This window comes from Mustela nivalis (assembly GCF_964662115.1).
Source record: "Mustela nivalis genome assembly, chromosome: 11".
In the NCBI taxonomy this organism is placed as follows: domain Eukaryota; kingdom Metazoa; phylum Chordata; class Mammalia; order Carnivora; family Mustelidae; genus Mustela; species Mustela nivalis.
The window spans coordinates 57,440,319-57,460,100 of NC_139030.1; the positions used below are offsets into that span (position 1 = coordinate 57,440,319).

The window sequence follows — 19,782 nt, forward strand, 5'->3', positions numbered from 1 at the left end:
ACCCCTATGAATATCTATGAGAGCTATGAAAGCTATGGACCCTCTCCTCCGAAAAATACATGTAGACACATACAGAGGCAGGAATACACATAAAACGGCAGGAATACATCCACTGAAGCCTATTCAAGAATCCCAGTTTAAAGCCCTTGAACCAGACATCTAAGGTAACTGGAGTTTCAAAACCTATCATTTTTGGTTTCTTGAGCAGCTTCCACATGGAGAGAATAGATTACAGGCATTTGATTTATGCATATTAAATACACCAAATGCCAAGTTGTACCACAATGAAATAAGGGACAGCTAATATGTGAATAGGCTGGAACTCCAAACAACGTGTAAGTGCAGGCAGGCTCCACTCAACAAAGGCCTACGGAGGGATGTCCTACAGGCTCTCGATGGGGCAGCCGCCATTACACTGCACCAACTCTCATCTCCACATAGTGTCTGAGAGGTCGATGCTGCAGAGTTCATGCTACCACTATTTTGAAACTTAAAAACAAAACATTTGACATTACCCGTAAGAATAATTAACTCCCAGCATTTAAGATTTTCACATTATCTACTTTAACATCCTCATGCCCTTCCTTGACACTCCCTTCATCCTTAATACTATAATCCTGACCTTCAACCTACCCTTGGGAAAAGGGAACCACCACCTATCATAGGTGAGGCTAGAGGGAGATCAAGATAAAGGGAGCATCAGGATGAAGACGAGGCTCTGGTGGAAGGAGGGTCAGGGATAGCTTGGTGATTGTAGTTGAGATCTTTTTATTTTGAGGTCACTGAATCCAAACACTTTTATTCCTTTCACCAAAATTTGAATCCCAAGAAGTGATTTTTCCTCTCTATAAAGTCCATATAAAACTGAAGAGATCTTTACCCAAAAAAAGAAAAATGGGGAGGGATGAGGAAATCAACCCACATTTACTCTGGGAAGTTTAATTCCCTTGTAGTAAATGACACCAAAAAAAGATAAAGTGTAAATTCTGAGCCAGCCTATGTCTGCCCAACATTGGAGCTCCAAAATTAGTTCCTGTATTGTTGTCACCAACCAACGGATCAAGCAATGTTGCTGCAGTGAGAAAATAGACTTATAATACATAAAACCAAACCTATCCAATGTTTACAAAGAATTCTACAAGTCAATACTAAAAACACGGCCAATCCATAGAAAAATGGGGAAGAGACTTGATATACTTCAAAAAGAAGATATCTAATAGCTTTTAAATATTTTTTGAAAAAAGTACTAATCTCATTAGTCATCAGGAAAATGAAAATTCAGACCTAATTAAAAACAACTCTCCCATAGAAGACAAAAATGGGAAAAGGCTGATAATACCAATGTAGTAAAGAAGAGAAGCCATGGAGCTTTCATACTGCTGGTAGGAAAGATGAGATGGATATAGAAATTTCACTCTTAGGTAGGTACTCGAACAAATTGCATGCACATGTACACCAAACTTATGTGCAAAATGTTCAGAGTTGTATGAGTCATAATAGCTCCAAACGACAAACAACCCAAATGTTCAGCAATAGCACTATGAATACACATATTATAGTATATTCACACCAACCGCATTTAACATGCAATCAGACCGGTGAATCTTGTAAACATTATGTTGAACAAAAGAGCCTGACACAAAAGAATATAACTAGGAAATTATTTATATGAATTTCAAAAATAGGCAAAACTAAACTGTGATTTTAGAATTTAGGATGTGGTTTACCTTTGGGGAAGGTGGAAGCGAGAGTGATTAACAGGTGATGCAAGGGAGGGGCACTTCTGGGATTTTTCTCTTTCTTTTTTTTTTTTTTTTAATGAAAAAACAAAAACTTCTTAAAGTTTATTAACAAAATTCATATAACGATAATTGCACATTTCCTTTTCTGCCAACGCTACTCATTTAGTCACTGTCATCCTTTATAAACAGGGGAAAGTGGACATACTTTAAAATCTTTCTGATAAATATATCGCCATGCTGCATCCGGCCTGCATGAGGCTCTTCAAGACCGTGTATGCTGGAGCCAGTTGTGCATCATGTTCAAGGCCTATGTCATGGTGCTCCAGCTCTTCATCCCGAAATTTCTTTATCACCTGAAGAAGTTCCGTGTATTTTTCAGGTTCCTTCTCCATCAGCGTCCTGATCTGGTTGTTATAGTGATGTGCTATGGACTCTTCCACAGCCACAGTGCAGGCCATTGCTCCCTCCTTCCCAAGCAGGGCGGTTCCCGCACCCAGTGCAAACCCCGCCACGTTCCAAAAGGGCATCAGAATCGTCGGCCGCACCCTGAATGCAACCAACAACTCGTTGAACTTTTTCAAGTGATCCTTTTCTTGATCCCACATTTTCTGAATGACTGGCCCGACACTGGTCCGGCCCAGGACGGCCATCTGTCCTGCATAGATTCGGTTCGCTCCATATTCACCTGCGTGATCCACCCGGATTATTCGATCCACAGCTGCCCGACTGATACTGTCTAAGGTCATTCCTGAACTGGAAAACCTGACACTGATTCTTCTTCCAAAAGCTGAGTACGGCCGCAGAGCGCCCGTGCGCAGCTGCCACAGGGAGCGACCCGCCGCCTCCGCGGCGCAGCCCATTGCTGTGACAAGATACCCACTCCCCGGCGCGAGGCGGGATAAAAGTGCTTTCAGCGCAGACTGATGACCGATTTTTCTCTTTCTTGACAAGAGGTAGAGTTTCCCACGTGGAATCATTTTCTGATCATTTATTGTGCTATACGTATGTCATCTGTGTACTTTTCTAAACATATCAGACTTTAAAAAATTTGAAAGAGAGAAAAGGAACATAGGTCTAGGAGCATAGACTGACTTTCAAGGGTTGAAGGGTTTATTTCTCATTTATAAATTGTGTGACATTGGGTAATTTATGTCATTTCAATCTAAATTTTTCATCTTTTTATTATTATTATTATTATTATTTTTTTTTTTTTTTTTGACAGACAGAGAGGGAGCACAAGCAGGGGGAGCAGGAAAGGGAGAAGCAGTTTCCCTGCATGGAAGCCTGATGTGTGACTCAATCTCAGGACCCAGAGATCATGACCTGAGCCAAAGGCCAATGCCCAACCAACTGAACCACCCAGGTGCCCCTCAATTTTTCATCTTTAAAATAAAGAGAACTTCTCGGCGGAAAGCCTGCTTCTCCCCCTGCTCCTCAACCCACTGTGTTCTTTCTCTGTCTCTCAAATAAATAAAATCTTAAAATAAAACAATACTTACTGGCATTATATTGCTAAAAAGGAAAATTCATTAAAAAAATTATTTAGCATAATAAATGTGTGCTTATGTAGTCCATCCCCTCAGTTTACAGCTAGACAAGAGACTGAGAAGTGATGGGTCTTGCTCAGGGGCCCGCAGCTAGCCTCTTGTCAGGGCTGGAAGTTTGGTTTGTAGGGGAGGGCACACTGAGGCAAGGGCAGCTCCTGTGTTGTGAACTGAAAGTAAATGGAAGATGCCTCCTGGGCTTTTCTATTTACCTTCTCCATGTGTATCAAGAGCACAAGACAATACAGAATTTCTTCTTTGCTCTGATCCTGGCCAGAACCACAACTTGGCTCGTCTCTGCAAAGCAGCTCTGGAGAAAAAATAACAAAAGGAATCAAGTAAATAATCAATTCAATTAAACATTTACTGAGCATATACACTATATGCCAGTCCCCATTCGATACCCTTAGAATCCACCGATACACAAAAGGAACCAAATGTCTGTCCTCCAATGCATTCTAGTGGAAGAGGGCAGAAGGGGAAGAAGTTATTGAAAATTAATGCAATTAAATCACATATTATTTTTTAAGTTAATAGGTACTTGTCCTAAAATGGAAGTTTTATTCCTATTCAGCTCTGATGAGGCCAACAGATCAGATGAAGGCGGTCATTAAAAAGACAGTTGTTGGGGCACCTGGATGGTTTTATTGGTTAAGGGTCCAACTCTTGATTTTGGCTTAGGTCATGATCTCAGAGTTGTCAGATAGAGCCCTACATCGGGTTCCACTCTCAGTGCAGAGTCTGCTTGAAATTCTCTCTCCTTCTCCCTCTGCCCTGCCCCCCGCCACTTGCCCATTCTATCTCTCTCTAAAATAAACCAGAGAAAGACAATTATAATATGATCTCTGATATGAGGAATTTGAAGGCAAGGGTTGGGGGTTGTGGGCATTAGGGAGGGAAAAAATGAAACAAGATGCGATGGGGAGGGAGACAACTCATAAGAGACTCTTAATCTCATAAAACAAACAAACTGGTTGCTGGGGGGCTGGTGGGGAGGGATAAGGTGACTGGGTTATGGACATTGGGGAGGGTATGTGCTATGCTGAGTGCTATGAATTGTGTAAGACTGATGATTCACAGACCTATACCCCTAAAGCTAATAATACATTATATGTCAATAAAAAATAAATAAAATAAATTAATTAAATTAAATAAATAAAATCTTTAAAAAAGATCGTTGTTATACTCACAGTTCCTGCCATACCACAGGCACCACACAGGGAAGCACGAGGCCCATCAGGAGGCAGAGGAAGCGAGGGGAAAATGTGGACGAGAGTCTTTACTATTGTTTCTGTAGAAAGTAACATGTGAGGCAGGTTAAAGTGGGTTTAGGATTGGCTAGTTTGAATAATTTCAGCAGGTTCTGGGGTTTCTGTACTTGGCCCTGGGATGACTGGGGTATGATGGGAATACTGTGCCAGGTGGGAAGTGGGGCCTGTGGGCTCTGGACTTATCAGTCTGTGCATGAAAGGCACACTTACAGGCCAGCTGTTTACTGTAGGTTGGAAGGGGCGAGCCCCGGAGGCATGGTCTCTCCAGGCTCAGCAAGGCACCAGATGTCAAAACATCAGAAACCCATGTCTAACACAGTGCTCTGAAAAACAAAGCGGGCAGAGATGAGAAATAATGTGGAGGAGCCAACAATCATCTCCAAATCTAGAATGTTCATCAAATAAATCATCAAACGGACATGTGAATTTTTCTTAGACCAGGTTTATGTTTCCTTGGACTTTTTTATTGAGTCCTCAGCGCAGAACTGATTGACACACAGGTGAGAACGTCTGGCACGTGAAAATTAAATCACATTTTATGGCTAAGCACAAGATTACAAAATAAAATAAGAAAGGGCGGTTTGTGTCACCTACGTACCTGGGGTGCACAAAAGCCACACAGACAGAACTATGCTTTAAGTCCTCCTTCTGCTTACTTAATGCCGAACATTCTCTGCACTCAAATATTAATCTCAGCATCCCCATCTCGAGCCCCACATGTAACTGTAGTTCTATGAACGTATGGCATTGGAAATGACAGAATGACTTGTCCTCGTATAGGGTTTACTACTATCCATGCTCCCTGATAATGAACATGAAAGCCAGACGATTCCGGCGCTAATCTCTGGTCTCTTCTCACCGTGAAATAATTATCTTTAATCAGTGGCGTTCTGAGGATATTTCTGATCTAGGCCTATGCTTAATTCTCTTCCCTGTCAATCACTGAGTAATAGTCACTGGTGGGTGGCGGTGGAGAGCAGGCCTGGGTGAGGACCAGGAAGCCTAATGGAAGACAATTAGAAGTTGGCTAAGTCAAAGTGAGAGTTATAAGTGAACAACCCAAGCAATACATGGTAAGAAGAAGGAAACCGCTTTTGCAAACATTTCAAAAACACTGCAATGTTACCCATAATCAAGGCAATCACAACCTGTTCTAAGCACATAACACTTCTGGAGAGATGACAGGAGAGACTGGGGAGTTTTAAGAGGCCCCAGAGTGGCTAATGGGGGAATTAGCACAATTCAGAAAAGACATTAATTAGGTCAATCTGCAGTTTTGAAAAATTTTAGCACCTCTCCAATGCTATTAGTGAATTAATGACTCCAGTTACTGAACAATAGACAAAGATTAACACAAAAATTTGGGCTGTTTAAAGCCACCTTTGAGAGGGAAGCCCCCAAGAAAGAGCCAACGAAGTTGGAAAACTCCAGTAAGAATTAACAGAAGCGTGTTTGTCGATTATAAAAATAGGCATATATGAAATAATTTTTTGTTCATAAAGAACTCCGCAGTACAAATCCTGCAACGGATGGGAAGAGAATGCCCAGCAATACTGAGCCTTAAAAAGAGATATTGTGTAACTTCTCTAAACAAGAAATTTTTGTCTTTTGTAAAGAGTTTGAATTTACCCAATAATACTTGGGAGCAAGAAGCATTTAAAAAATGTATTGATCTGGGGGTGCCTGGGTGGCTCAGTGGGTTAAAGCCTCTGCCTTCGGCTCGGGATGTGATCCTAGGGTCTTGGGATCGAGCCCCGCATTGGGCTCTCTGCTCGGCAGGAAGTCTACTTCCTCCTCTCTCTCTCTCTGCCTGCCTCTCTGCCTGCTTGTGATCTCTCTCTGTCAAATAAATAAAATCTTTAAAAAAAAAAATGTATTGATCTTAGAGTTAAAGTAATTCTACCACCGAGTTCCCCTCACCTGAATGTGGTATCATATTTTAGAAACCTCTCCTTTGAGCATCACAGAATCCAAGCTGCTTATGTAACACCTCAGAACAGGGCAAGGTCCTGTCCCTTAATTTCACAATGCTTCTATCGCCACTGCTCCTGCTACGACTCACGGTCCTAGATCCTGGTCCTTCACTATCTGTCAAGCAACGTGGCTCCATAACGAGCCAGGATGTCCTTCCCAGGAGTCCCGGCCAAGGAATACTGAAACCCTTGTAGGAATCCTACATTCCCACTCTGCAGGACCTCATGAAGTAAGTGCAGAAATTTTCCCAGATAGTTTTACCATCTGCATACCGAAAATAACACTCTTATTATGCATAGGCCTGGGACGACATAATTCAAAATGCTACTTGTTTCAAACCACAGGATACCATGATCACATTCTTTCAAATCTGAATAATCGTTCAGCTTCCTCTTAGGCAACAATCGATAATCAATCAAATGTCAAGAGCTCATGCTCATGTTTTTGTGGAAAACCCAAGGCCTTCGGCATATTGCCAATTGATTTAACATGTGTCACGTGCATTCTTCCTTACAATAAATGATATAAAAACCAGAATTCACTGTCAAGAGCTCAAGTTTCTGCCTCCACACAAATAATTCCTGAACGTGTTGTGAGTATTGTGACTTAAAAAAGAAAAAAAAGTAATAATTATTTTCCAGAATAACTCTCAAGTTACCATAAAAGGGATCGTCCATGAATGACGAGTCCTGGTGACTGACTGAAATTCCCCAGGATGGTGTTCTGCCTCCTCCACATCTATTTTAAGATTTGCTACGTGGGATTCCACACAGTTCATCGCAGAGTTTGATCTGCGTGAGCGCACGGATCAGGGAAGTCTGCGAACACTAAGATTTCCAGTGGGGGCGGCATAGCAAGATCAGGAATCCGCAGAGAGAAAGGCCTGAGGGTGAAGACATTTGACGGTCCGGATTTACAGACAAGTTTGCAGTCATAAAGATCAGTAAATAGATTAGTAATAAACTTCTTTAGAGGGACATAATTAAAGGGTTGGGTTCCCTTCTGGAAGAGAAGCTCACGGAGAATTACAATGGGCACAAATTGTAGAGGCCTCTTTAGTGGTAACTGTGTGGTATTTGGTAAGAGCAAGGGCTCTGCAGTCAATTTCTCTGCAGTCGAGCTTTATGGGCGACCCTGTTCTTAAGTTTTAGGCAGTTCGTGCCTCCACTTTCTTGCACTTGCACCTGACTACGCCCAGCCCCAACATCGTGAGAAGAAGTGCCAAAAACAAGAAAGTGGTGCTTATTGATCATCTTAACATACTAGTCATATACTCGTGTAGAGATAAGTCCCTCATATCCATCAGTTTGTACGTGTCTTGCCTGGTTTTGTTCCCTCAATCCAAACATTGAATTACAAGGTCAGAGACATACAACAAACAATTAGGGTTTTAAATCTTATCTTGGGGTGGAAAAAACCGAAGGACTTACTGCAAATGACTAAACCACATTCAGTAATGAGAATCCCATGTCATTTACTTCACATGCTTGTATAACCTACCCTATACGAAAAAAGCAGTGATTCTGGAATCAGTTTCCAGTTCTGCCTCACTATGGAACTTAATGATAATCTTAACCAGAGTGATTAAGAGAATGGTTCTGGTCCAGCTGGCATCCTCATTAAGGCTCTGCCTTGCCCTCACCCTACATTTTCTGTTATGTACTATTCTGATGGTCTAGTCAGTTCTTGAGAATGATAAGGTAATGCTACAGCTCTTTGTCACCCTGAGAGCCCTGTGCCTGGGGCAAGGAGCATAAAAAGGGCTCTCACTTAATAGAAATTTATCAAAATGTAGGTGAAACAGAAAGAGGGAGAGAGAAGAAGTTGGCTCTTCATTGAACACCAAGGAGTTCATAGGCCTGCAGCTTACTGACCTTGAACTTGGTTCTCTTATTCCACTCATCTCTGCTCTAAGGGCAATAGAGAGATTCCCACGTGACAAGAAAGGGGGCTTACATTTTTGCATTATCTATCAAATTCGCTATTTTGTTCTTGTTAAACATTGCTGTGAATCAGTGTTCTCTGTGCAAAAAGAACATTCTTCTTCAAGATGTAGCAATAGGAATATTCAAACCTTTTGGTTTTTTTTTTTTTTAAAGAGACATCATGATACTTTCTATCTAATACCATTAATCATCCCCCCATAATAATAGGGGCCCCAGGAATTACCAGTGGATCACTTCTCACTGCAAACTGTGAGGGTTACAATACCACAGATTCAAAAGCTTATGGATTTTTTTTTTTTTTTACACCCGGATAGTATACTCATGCTTAGAAATCAAAATTATTGGATTGCTTTTAATCTGCAAAATTGAGTATACCTGGGAGGACTACATTCTTACTTTATTTGGAGCCTGGGCCTACCATAGGTTCCTTCCCAAATACAGGGACTGCATAGACTGGTGCTAAATATTAGACCCAGAAAATTCTGTCAGGCTAAGGCTGGTGACACAACAAGGCCAAGTGAAAGTGGAAACTAGCAGAAACAGAGGTTACAAAGAAAAGCAGAGAGAAGAGGAGTCATGGATGGCCTCTGCCATCATTCATCTGCCTCAGGCCCCATTCCTCCTGAGCCTGGAGTGTATTTTCATATTCTGTGACCTTCATACTGTTTCAACAATCTCTCCTTTTCCTGAGTTAGAGGTAGGTCTTAAGAAAAACAACATCTTGCACAGAGATCAGGTTTCTCTGCTCACTGTTCAAGATTTAATATCCTCCTGGCTGGCATTTATTAACCCTTTTGATTTATACTTCAATTTTGGTACTTTTATCTCACCTTCGATTAATGTTAATTATGCATGTATCTGTCTCCTCACTTTTTCTTCAGACCAAGTCCATTCATCTTTCTCTCCCTTAGCACTTAGCAGAATCTGGCCTATACTAGATGCTTAAATGTTTATTGGATTGGGTAATGCTTGGTGATGTCAATAACCGTATCATTAACTGGGCCTTGTGAAACTGTATTATTGACATGCCACAAAAGGCTTTGCCATCACTACCACCCCTACATGTGAAGTATCTGTTTCTAAAAGGTGACAAGGAAAGAAAGGGAAGCAAAAACGTTTAGATGACGCCCTGCCTTTGTGCACCCCTACTACAGTGTCGCTATTCAATGCCTTTCCAGCCAGGGGCCATATTTCCTAGACCCCTTCATACAGCTCATGTCTATTTCTTCCCCACAGAACATGATAGAAGCTTCTTCCAGACCAAAGTAGATATTAAATAGCTGTGAGGACCACACAACATGGAAGACACGTGGATCCTTGACTAAACCTGCAGAAGATTGCTGACCAGGAAACCCTTCAATGGACTGTGACAGGACCAAAGAGCAAGTTTGTTTTGGATTAAATTATTGGGATTTCAGGGTTTAACTGTTAGGGTAACTGGCATTAATTAAGCAAACAGAGAGCACTGCCCTGTCTTTTCTTTAAGATTGGAGTAGTCCACTTCTTCTAGTCTTTTGCTGTCTCTTATGATATTGATATGACTGATTGAGAGACAATATTTCTTCATCATTATTTTTTAACCTTTAGTGGACTCACCTTACAATTATTTCTACAAATTACTGAATTATTATGATGTTTACCAAAATGTCTTAAGGGGAAGAGGACAGTGAAGAAAAAGATGTGGAACCAATAATTTCTTTGAACTTGATTCAACTCCTGGGGGCCTTCACTGACAGGTGGACAATTAAGATTACCTGACTCAAGGTGATCTACAATATTAACGCAGATTCTGAATGTCAGTCTGATGGAAACAAATCTTCATATCATGAAATTTGCAACCTGCACCCCTGATTCATCAAGCAGAATGTGGATGCTGCCTTCTTGCTTTAAGTTATTAATATGTTGGTTTCAATTCAACCAAAGAGGACTCACTGAAAGGTTTCATCATGAACTACATATACAGGGCAATCCTACAATATGTCATCAAAAACAATTTACAAAATTGTGGTTTTTAAAACAGATGGTACAGCTCTTAGTATAGGTAGTAAGTAGTAGTGCCCCTATCATGGTGAAATTCTTTTTTGTGAAATTTAAACCTTTGAAGCATGATTAGGGGAACTGAAGAGAAGCATGCTTTAGATAAACTCCTTTGTTCATCAAATGCTTTACATGCATTGGCATGTGTCTGGGTCTTAAAGACCGTTAAGAACAGTGTGTACTTTAGTTCAGGGTGCTTATTTGATTTGCAGTTAGGCTGTAAAGAAAGTCCCCTAGTCTGTTAAGCTAAGGAGACTCATTCATAGACATCTCACTCTATAATATGTCTCAAGATGCCCCAAAGCCATGGTTTTTTTCTTTTTTATTTTTTGAGAGAGAAATAGTACACACAGGCATGCGTGCAAGTGAAGAGGGGGTACGGGGAGGAACAGAGGGAGAGAGAATCTTAAGCAGACTCCATTCCCAGCACAGAGCCAGATATAGGGCTTGATCTCAGACCCTAAGATCATGACCTGAGCCAAAATCAAGAGTCAGATGCTTAACCTATTAAACCATCCAGGCACCATCCCCCCAACTGAAGCCATGATTTTAAGCACTAAGGTAGCTTATTTTCTTAGACAAAGGTTATTTTCAAATGTTTACTGGTAATACTTATGCATAGTAATAATAATTAACATTTAGGTAATAGACTTTCCATTCGTTTATCTCTCTGATCCTCATGGTAACTGTATGAAGGTATCCCATTCAGGGCCCATTCAGAGTTAAGAAAAGCAAAGCCTACAGAAGTATATAACTTGCCTAAGTTCACATTATTAAATCAGTACCAGAGCCATGGATCAGAACCAAGACATTCCAAATTCAGTGCTTGCACTCTTTTTTTGAAAAAATAACATTAATACATAAGCAATATATGCATGGTTTGAAAAAAAATCCAAACAGAGAAGCACATATGAAAAAATTAAAATATTACATTCTACCACATAGAAATCACCACTATAACACCTTAGGACAAATACTTCCAGATCCCATTGTATATACATGTATTTATTTTCATCAAAATGAGAGAATACTGTCACCTAGCTCTAAAATAGGTTTTTACAGACAAGTATCTCAGTAAATTTTTTCTTGTCTAATTCTGAAAATATCTTCAAATTTCCCCAACAATGCCTTTTACAGTTGATTTACTTAAATAAATATCTAATCCAGGGGTGCCTGGGTGGCTCAGTGGGTTAAAGGCTCTGCCTCTGGTTCAAGTCATGATCCCAGGGGCCTGGGATCGAGCCCCGCATCAGGATCCCTACCCAGCGGGAAGCCTGCTTCCCCCTTTCCCTCTGCCTGCCTCTCTGCCTACTTGTGATCTCTCTCTGTCAAATAAATAAATAAAATCTTTTTAAAAAAATATCTAATCCAGGAAAACATACTGCATCTTTTTCTTTCTCTTTAGAGTCTTTCAGTGTAACACTAACCTTTTTTTTTTTTTTTTTAAATGACATCAGTTTGTTAAAGAGACTAGACTAGTTGTCCTTTATAATGTCCCATGTTTTGGATGTGCCTCATGGTACCATTTACCTTTTTGTGTATCAGTTGTAAATAAGACATCAGAGAGAGCAACAAGAGTTAGAATTCCAACCCATGACCAATTAGGACTGTATCTTTAGATAAGATATTTAACTTTTTTTGAGCTCCAATTTTCTGTTGATAAGAAATTATAAGGATTGGGGCGCCTGGGTGGCTCAGTGGTTTAAGCCGCTGCCTTCCGCTCAGGTCATGATCTCAGGGTGCTGGGATCGAGTCCCGCATCGGGCTCTCTGCTCAGTGGGGAGCCTGCTTCCCTCTGTCTCTCTCTGTCTGCCTCTCCATCTACTTGTGATTTCTCTCAGTCAAATAAATAAATAAATAAAATCTTTAAAAAAAAGAAATTATGAGGATTAAATGTGATTTAAGTGTCTTACAGAGAACTATATGTTCAGCTTATAGGCCAAACTCCACAACATTAGCTAATACTGGGAAGCTATCACACTCGGGTAGTATAGAGTAAACTGAAGTTGTTTTTAAATCAGTGACATTCAATGATTGATTGGCTATGGGCAAAAAGAGAGCCTTCCACAATATTAGCCTGTATAATAATCTGCTGGCTTAGGGCAAGTGCTTAGTTTTAAAATTAATCTCATGATTTCATTATATATAGGACCAGTTCTCAAGTTTTAAAAACATACGTCTAAAGAAAATCAGGAGTAGTTGGATCCCTGCCATACTCTCTTCTCTAGAATCTGCCTGTCCTGTTCACTGACTGGAACCCCAGCAAGCATGTCTACACTGCAAACAACTGGCCAGAGCTGATTGGCTAAAAAGCAGACTCCTAACCAATCAGATTCTCTCTCTTGAGAGTGTAGAATTAGTACTAAGGAATTCCAGGCCAATCTGGGATGGTATGATGGGTGGAGATGTTGTAACTCAGGAGCTCTGGGTCACCCATTTTCTGCTGCATTAGAGTACCAGCTAAAACTATTCTGAAGAAATGGAAGAATAAGGGACAACTCCTGAAAGAAACAAAGACTAGAGATGAAGAAAGCTTCCTAACTTTCTGATCCATTTCATTTTTTTTTGTTTCTAGTCTCTTCCTACACTTCAGGGTCTATGAGATGTCCCTGAATATCTGTATAATAATACTCCTTTTTTGTTTTATGCTTCTTGTTACATGTAACCAAATACAGCAGCAAATGTCTTGAAACCACTGGGGAGATATATATATATCCCCAGAGATAGATGATAGATAGATAGATAGATAGATAGATCCCCACTCACACATACATTTCATCCTCTAATTTGATAATGCATGCATTACAGTGCAATAATGCATTACAATGTTCTTTACAACCCTATTAAAAGATTATCACATTTTCGGGTTTGGCTAGCAAAGAGTAAGAAAATGAAGATGATATAGGCTAATATATTTATTTTAAAAGATTGTTTAAATGGACACAAATTTTCTAACAAAAAATATTATTTATTTGAGATAGAAAAAGGCCAAGATATAGAAAGCAGTTTTAAGATACAAGATACCACTCAAGGACTAAGAAAGACAAAAATGCTACTGCTTAATATGACAGAGTGATATTTACTAATAAGCCTTCTTTAAAATGGTTAGAGAATATTAATATCCAAGGAGTAGTCATTGACAAGGCAAGAAACAACAATTGTTGGAGAAGTTGTGGAGAAAGGGGAACCCTCTTACACTGTTGGTAGAAATGCAAATTGGTGCAGCCACTTTGGAAAACAGTGTGGAGGTTCCTCAAAAAATTAAAAATAGAGCTACCCTACAACCCAACAATTACACTACTGGGTATTTACCCCAAAGATACAGATGCAGTGAGAAGGGCCACATGCACCCCAATGTTCATAGCAGCAATGTCCACAATAGTCAAGCTGTGGAAAGAGCTGAGAAGTCCTTCTATAGATGAATGGATAAAGAAGATGTGGTCCATATACACAATGGAATATTACTCAGCCATCAGAAAGGATGAATACCCAACTTTTGTATTAACATGGATGGGACTGGAGGAGATCACGCTAAGTAAAATAAGTCGAGCAGAGAAAGTCAATCATCATATGGTTTCACTTATTTGTGGAACCTAAGGAATAGCATGGAGGATATTAGGAGAAGAAAGGGAGAAATGAAAAGCGGGAACTCAGAGTGGGAGATAAACTAAGAGAGTCTATGGACTCCAGAAAACAAACTGAGAGTTTTAGAAGGGAGAGAGGGTATAGGTGTGCCTGGTGATGGGTATTAAGGAGGGCACAGACTGCATGGACCACTGGATGTTATACCCAAACAATGAATCATAGAACACTACATCAAAAACTAATGATGTATGGTGACAAACATAACATTAAAAAATATATATTTTTAAAGGAGTAGCCATTGAGGCTAAGTACAAAGTTTTACTTTTCTTAAAGAAGAAAATGATAATACTTCCAGAGAGGAAAATACCAAGGATATCAAATTTATATTTTTCACTAAATTCATAATTCAGATGAAAAAACAAAACAACATCAAAAAGTTACTGACTTGAAGATTCCTGGGATGAAAATTTTTCTAACTGAGCATACATCTATACATTTTCCAAAATTTTGGAGCTAATTCACTTTATCTTATCTATCAAAGTATTATTCATAGTAGAGCACTCATTAAGGGAGCTTGTGGAAGAAAGAAATTTTTTAGGCATAATGGTTTTAATGCTTATATAATAGATGTGTTGTTGAAATACTCCAATTTAATATCAACCCCAAAAGCCTTTTGGAAATTTGAGAATTAACTTTCTGAATAGTTATCTGAAGGTCTATAAGTATAATTTTGGATAAAATGTCATGTAAGAATATAAAAAGAAATACTGCCCAAATTAAAAAAAAAAAAAAGTTGTTAGTAGATCCACCCATACAATTTCTTCTTCTCAATTAATTTACTGAAATAGTGATTCCCCCAAATGTTCATTGTATCACATGGTAGTTATACCCCCCAAGGTAATTATAAACAGAGTAACTCAATGTGTTCATCCAATGACAAAATATGTACCAAGTATCTACAATGTGCCTGGCAAGTGTTCAAGGAAATGGGATTACAGTAATGAATAAAAAACACCAAATCCCTACTTTCAGGGAGTTTATATTTAAGAGCAGGAAGAGTAGGTGTGTGTAAATATATATATAAAGTATGAAAAAAATCAATGCAAAGTAAAGCAGATAGAGAGAGAGGCAGAAGGGAAAAAATGCTATTTAGCTGTAGTGGTCAGGAAAACCCTCCATGATGAGGTAACATTTGAGCAGAGATATGAGAGGTAAGGGAGTTACGTGGCTGTCTGGAGGGGACTCTTTCAGGTGGAGTGAACAACAAATGTTCATGTCCTGAAGTAGCAACATTCCTGTCATGTTTTAGGAATAGTAAAGATAAACATGGCTGTGGTTGAGCACACAAGGAAGAGGGTAAAGAAATGAGATTAGAAAAGAATATGAGGAAGAAATCATGGTGATTTTATATCTGTCTTTAAATTCTATAATACCCCTCCCTTCAAAGGGAGAAACCTAATTCTTTTCCCCTTAAATGTGGGCCAGATTTAGGGACTTGGATCTAATATATAGAATGTGATAAAGGGATGCTGTGTGACTTCTGAGGCTAGGTCGTAAAAAAAGACAGCTTGTGCTGCTCTCTCTCTTGGGTCACTCGTTCTGGAGAAAACAACATGCCAGTTTATAAAGATACTCAAGCAACCTGCAAAGAAAAACACAGGGGAGGATCGGAGGCCTCCCACTAAAAACTAGCCTGCCATGCCTGTTAGTGTCCAATAAGGAAGGTACATTACCTGACTTAAAAAAAAAAAAATTTAAAAAAAGGACACCACTCTCAGTGTTCTATGAATATACTAGGGAAGGAATGGTAGAAGGATTTTGCAGATAAAGGAATATTTTGGCTTATGTTAGAGCAGTAACAATGCAGAAAGCAGAGAGGTATTTAAATTTCAGATAAATTTGAAGGTAGAAAGTTGACAGGATTGGTTAATACATGGGATGTGGAGTGTGAGACCCAAAAACATAAAACAAACAACAACAACAAAAGAGTCAAGTGTGACTACAAGACTTCTGGCCTGAGCATCCAGAAAAAAAAAAAAAAGAAGAAAGTTGAACTGGAGAAACTGGGTGTATAGCAAGTTTGGCAGTTTGGTTTTAGATGTGTTAAAATTTAGATGCCTATTGAACTTCAAGTGGAGATGTTACGAAGGCCGTTGGATGTGGAGTTCCAAGTTTAGAACAAGGTTGGTTTTAAGAATGTAATTTAGAAGTCTTGGTACTTAGGGAAATAAGAATCATGGACTTGAGTGAGCTGAATTAACTGCTGAGTGAAGATAGATGAGAAGAAAATCCGCGGCAAGCCCTGAGCCAATATAATATTTTTGATGTCTGGAGAAAGAAAAAGAATTATCAAAGGAAACAGAGAGTTAGTAACTAGTGATGTAGAAAGAAAGAATGAGAAGAGGTATATCAGAAACCACATTAAGGAAGATTCAAAATACAAGGAGATATTAACCAAATCTGATGTCAGTTGAGTAAAATGAAAATTTATTATAGGATTTAAAAATATGTTTCTTTTTTGAGCATTTTCAGTGGTGGAATGGGCATGCAATTCCTCTTAGAGAAGGTTAAGGAGAGAACATGAGTGTTAAGGTGTGTATCATAAACTGTAGAACAACCACTAAGAAAATAACTAAAAATATATATATATTGGAGAAATAACTGAAAGAATGAAAATGCTGCACTAGAATATTTACTTAATACAAAAGAAAGTAGAAAAGGAAGAATAAGACAAAAGATATGAGACATATAAAAATAAGAATTAAAATGGCAGATATAAGTCTACTTAGATCAATAATAATATTAAATGTGAATGGATTAAACAGTCCAATCAAAAGGTGGAGAATGTTAGCCTTGATTTTAAAAAACAAAAAGCTCCAGGTATATTCTGTCTTCAAGAGGCACACATTAGATAGCTAAACTATGGAAAAAGCCCAAGTGTCCATCGACTGATGATTGGATAAAGATGTGGTAGGGGGACCTGGGTGGCTCAGTGGGTTAAAGCCTCTGCCTTCGCCTCAGGTCATGATCCCATGGTCCTGGGATCGAGCCCTACATCTGCTCAGCAGGGAGCCTGCTTCCTCCTCTCTCTCTGCCTGCCTCTCTGCCTACTTGTGTTCTCTGTCAAATAAATAAATAAAATCTTTTTTAAAAATGTGGTATATATAATCAATGGAATATTATTCAGCTATCCAAAAGAATGAAATCTTGACATTTGCAATGACACGAATGGAGATAGAGTGTATTACGCTAAGTGAAATAAGTCAGTCCAAGATAAATGCTATGTGATTTCACTCCTATGTGGAATTTAGGAAACAAAACAGATGAACATATGGGAAGGGAAAAAAAGAGAGAGAGGGAAACAAACCATAAGACACTCTTAACAATAGAAAATAAACTGAGAGTTGATGGAGGGAGGTGGGTGGAGGATGGGCTAAGTGGGGGATGGGTATCAAGGAGGGCACTTGGTATGATGGGCACTGGTTTATAGGTAAGCGACAAATCACTAAATTCTACCCCTGAAACTAATATGATGCTATATATTGGCTAACTAGAATTTAAATAATAATTTTGGGAAAATAATAAAAATAAAATATTTTTCAAATAACAAAATAAAGTTATAAATGGGTTGAAAGTAAAAAGATGGAAATAGATGTAACATGTACACAATAATCATTAGAAAGCTGCCAATATTAGGGGCACCTCACTGGCTCAGTCAGTAGAAGAGTATGTGACTCCTAATCTTGGGGTTGTGAATTCAAACCCCATATCAGGCATAGAGTTTACAAAAAAGAAAGAAAGAGAAGGAGAGAGAGAGAAAGAAAGAAGGAAAGAAGGAACATTGTGCCTCTATTGGGCATAGAGTTTACAAGAAAAAGAGAGAAGGAAGGAAGGAAGGAAAGGAAGAAAGGAAAGGAGGAGGAAAGATCAGGAAAAATGGACTTTAAGAAACAGCATGTTATATATAAAGAGGAACATTTTATTTAAAATAAAGTCCAAATAATCTGAAACATACAGCAATTATAAACATGCACACCAAACAGAACCCTCAAAATATACGAAGCAAGAACTGACAGAACTGAAGGGAGAAATAGATAATTCAACAATAATAGCGAGAGACTTCAATTTCCCTCTTTAACTGATGGATAGAACAACTAGACACAAGATTGACAAGAAAATAGAACACTTGACTAGTTCTGTAAACCAACTAAACTTAATAGGTACCTATAATACACTACATTCACCACGGTGGTATATTCATTCTCAAGTGCATGTAGAACTTTCTATGGTAGGCTATAAAACAACATCAACATATTTAAAAGGTTTAAAATGCTTTTTTAATCTCTTTAATCCTTTTTGTTTTTTTCTCAGAGCACTATGGAGTGAAATTGAAAATTAGTTAACAGATTTGGAAAATTCACAAGTGTGTGGATATTAAACAATACACAAATCATTAAGCATCATTAAGAATGAAAAGACAGGGCGCCTGAGTGGCTCAGTGAATTAAGCTGCTGCCTTCAGCTCAGGTCATGATCTCAGGGTCCTGAGATCAGGTCCCGCATCAGGCTCTCTGCTCAGCAGGGAGCCTGCTTCCCTCTCTCTCCCTCTCTCTCTCTGCCTGCCTCTCCATCTACTTGTGATCTCTCTCTGTCAAATAAATAAATAAAATCTTTAAAAAAAAAAAAAAAAGAATGAAAAGACAGTCCACAATATGGAAGCAAATAATCGGAAATCATATATCTGACAAGGAACTTGTATTTAAGATATATAGAAAAGTCTTACAACTTGATAAAAAAAAAAAAAGACAGCCCAATTAAAAACCAGGCAAAGGATATGAATAGACATTTCCCCAAAGAAAATGTACAAATGACCAATACACACACGAATGGATACTCAAAATCATTAGCCATGAGGGAAATGGAAATCAACACCACTTCCTACTCACTAGGGGGCTATAATAAAATACAGACTGCAACCAAGTTTTGATTAAAACTGTTGAAACTGAAACCTTTGTACATTGCTAATGGGAATGTACATTGGTGCAGCCACTTTGGAAAATAGTTTGGCCCTTACTCAAAATGTCAAACATAGGTTTAGTATAGGACCCATCAATTTCATTGCTAGGTACAGAAGTAATTTATCCACACAAAACTTTGAGAACTGAAAAAGAAATTAAAACTTATGCTCACACAAACACTCACAGATGAGTGTTCATAGCAGCATTGTTCATAATAGCCACAAACCAAAAACAAAGCACATGTTCGTTAACTGGCAAACGGATAAATAAAATATGGTGTATCCATACAATATTATTTGGCCATGAGAAGAAATGAAGTACTGATACATGGTTCAGTATAGATGAGCTTTAAAAATATGCTAAGTTCAAGAAGCCAGTCACAAAAGACCACATAGTGTGTGATTCCATGTATATGAAATGTCTACAGTAGGCAAAACTATAGGGACAGGGAGTGTATTAGGGATTGCTTAGGTCCTGGAAGTGAATTGAGGAAAATGAGAGAAATGATCAATTGGGTATAGAATTTCTTCTTGAAATGATGAAAATGTTCTCAAATTGATTGTGGAGGGATAGTTGATAACTTTGTGAATATACTAGAAGTCATTGAATGTTTCAAGTGCGTGAATTTTATGGTATGAATTATATCTCAATAAAGCTGTAACTGAG

The 19,782-nt window shown here is 38.8% G+C and overlaps 1 pseudogene across 1 annotated transcript; it reads right to left on the reverse strand.

The window, feature by feature from the left end:
- Positions 1-1,789: 1,789 nt before the first annotated feature.
- Positions 1,790-2,665, reverse strand: LOC309844320 (5-demethoxyubiquinone hydroxylase, mitochondrial pseudogene; annotated as a pseudogene). The gene has a single exon. The product of its transcript is annotated as a 5-demethoxyubiquinone hydroxylase, mitochondrial pseudogene (transcript).
- Between the last annotated feature and the right edge of the window lie 17,117 nt (positions 2,666-19,782).